Below are 2,658 nucleotides of genomic sequence, written 5' to 3' on the forward strand. Positions count from 1 at the left end.
GGATAGTGATGAAAGTAAAAATTGATTATGGGAACACAGAATGGAGAAAAACACTCCTTCCACTTCACAACTCTATGAGCAGATCTGTGGGAGTGGAGCATTTCAGCTGCAACTATATTATATATAATAAGTGTATAATACAGCAAGGGTAGAATATCTACTGTGTGGATCTTAAGAGGACAAGGAAAAAGCAAAAATATAGAGCAAATGGTTTGTTGCAAATATGTGGAGGGGGGAGGGAGGGGGCATGTGCAGACGGGGTGTTTCCTGTGTCAGTGGTCGTCATAATGTGTCTGTGACAAGGGGACAGGGTTGCCTGTATTTATAAAGGTTTTGATTTTTTTTTTTCTTTTTTGTTTAAACTGAGGTGTAAAAGGCGGGGGAGGGGGGGGGGTCTGAAATGTGTCCATATATGTGGTCAAAGCTACAAACGTCGGGCAGAACAAATGAACTGGATGGCAGAAGAACAATTTGGTATTTTTAAAAATAAAAACTTGGCATTACAATGCCACCATGTGGCCATATGATGCAAGTTGTTAACAAGGACAAAACATGTTATTTTAATGTTATTTTTTATTTTGAAATCATATTATTAATAAAGTCATTAAGTACTGTTGTCCCGGTGTGTCCGATCATTGACCGTTGTGTGACCCGGTCATGGCTGTGTGTGGAGGGTTCATGTAAAGTTCATGTGATGGTCAGTGCAGTCTGCGGGGTTAAAAGGACAAGCAGCGGGCCGGGCAATAATGCTCATGATGCATTGACCATCTATCGAGGAAATGTCACTACAGGGAGGGACATTTATTGGTAAAGGCTGATCAATAAATCGTGCTCTGTGATTCAGCTCTGCACTGAGAAACCATAGAGGCCTTTTTCACGGCAGACATTTTGACATGTCAAGGGAGGGAAAGTAGGAAAAGGTGTAAAGAATAGAAATAATGATGGTTGAATTCCATTTAGCTGATTCAATTTCAGCAGTGGTGGAAGAATTATTACTAAAGGCCACAATGTAAAAGAATTTATAAAGATAAGTCTTTTTTTTTTTTCCCCAAATTCACTTCAGCCTATTAAATGTCAAAATTTGCAGATTTTATGACTCCTCTATGAACACTGAATGAATATCTTTGGGATTTAGACTGTTGGTCAGACAAAACAAAGTAATTTGAAGATGTCACATTACGGCTTTGGGAAAAATGTTTAACAATTTCATGATATTTTATAGGCAAAATAATCTAGTAACCGAGAAAGTGATCACCAGATTTATTGGTAATGAAATGATTTTATATTGCAGCCTTAATGATCAATGATAGAAGATTTATCTGTATAAGCCACTCCTTGTTATCCCTCATGTTAGCATATCTTAAATTTCTAAACATATTTTATCATTAAGGTTTAATCTTGACCACTTGTGTCTACCCATAAATCTCAACCCATAGTAAAATATGCATAAATTAATTGAGAGTTAATTTTTGGCTGGAAAAGCAGCTGCAGCAGAAAACATACTTTTTATTTGCATTACTATAGGCCTTAATGGGCTGACCACACCTGTATTTAATAAAGCACTAATTAACAGCAGGAGAAGCACAGGTGCTACTAATAACATTAATGAAGGCTCCCTTTCACACAAGTTTGACAGGATAAAATGTGGTTGTGGAGAAGATCTGTGGGTCTTTAAGTAAGTGTAGCTGGTGGTGGAAAATCCAAAGACACTCAGCAGTCATCATGGAAGGTAAGTGGTTTGACAGAGTATGACAGTACTAACTATAATAACTGTATTATAAGGTACTCAATAATGACACGACTACTACTGGAGTTGTTTGCATGTTGACTCAATTCCTTGGTTTGTTTTTGGGCTCTAGTTTTGTGGCAGTGCTGTCTTGGAATAATAACCAAAGGTTGCTCTTGTCTTGTTTTTGGTTTTTTGGTTTTTTAAGTCACATGACCACTTAACCTCCGTTGCTGCATCCACAGAACCTTTGGTTTAAACTGCACCTAAGGTTTAGTCCGAACCAGCTGCTGTTTCCTGTAAAGTCATCTTAACTCCTGTAGAGGTCACTGTTTCAGAGGTTTAACTAAAACCTCAACTAATCTTTTCTAATAATTTCTGTTTCTCCATGTATGTTCCTTGAAGGCACAACTGTATCTCTTTATCTGTCTATATATCTATATAAAATACTATTTCTTCATAGCTTTTAGCTAACCAAATTATCCTTTACTTTTGGCTATTTATTTGAACTGTCCATGCATTACTTTTAGCTAACTGGTTCAACTTCTTTGCTTGCTTGCTAACTTATTTCCAGGCATGTGGTATTCAGATGTTACAGTTGACTCAATATGTTGATTAAATTTTTGTTTTTTTTCTCAATTCAAGTCATTTAATTTTTTTTCTTTCTATGTATTACCCATCTCTATTGTGGAAAAATAACAATGTAAAGCACACTAAGTAATTTACATTTATATAATAATTTATCCTCCCTGTGCCACACTTCTTTTACTATAGTACTTCCACCATTGTGGAGGTTTCTATTTTGGTTACTATGTATAGAGTATATGTTCATACAGCTCTGTGACAGGGTGTGTGCATATGTACATTTAACCTCTTCTCCACTGTTCTCATTAAAAAGGCTGCCAGACACTTTAAAAAGGAAGAAACGCATC

Source organism: Seriola dumerili, unplaced genomic scaffold, assembly GCF_002260705.1.
Source record: "Seriola dumerili isolate Sdu_G_001 unplaced genomic scaffold, Sdu_1.0 BDQW01000002.1, whole genome shotgun sequence".
NCBI classification, from domain to species: domain Eukaryota; kingdom Metazoa; phylum Chordata; class Actinopteri; order Carangiformes; family Carangidae; genus Seriola; species Seriola dumerili.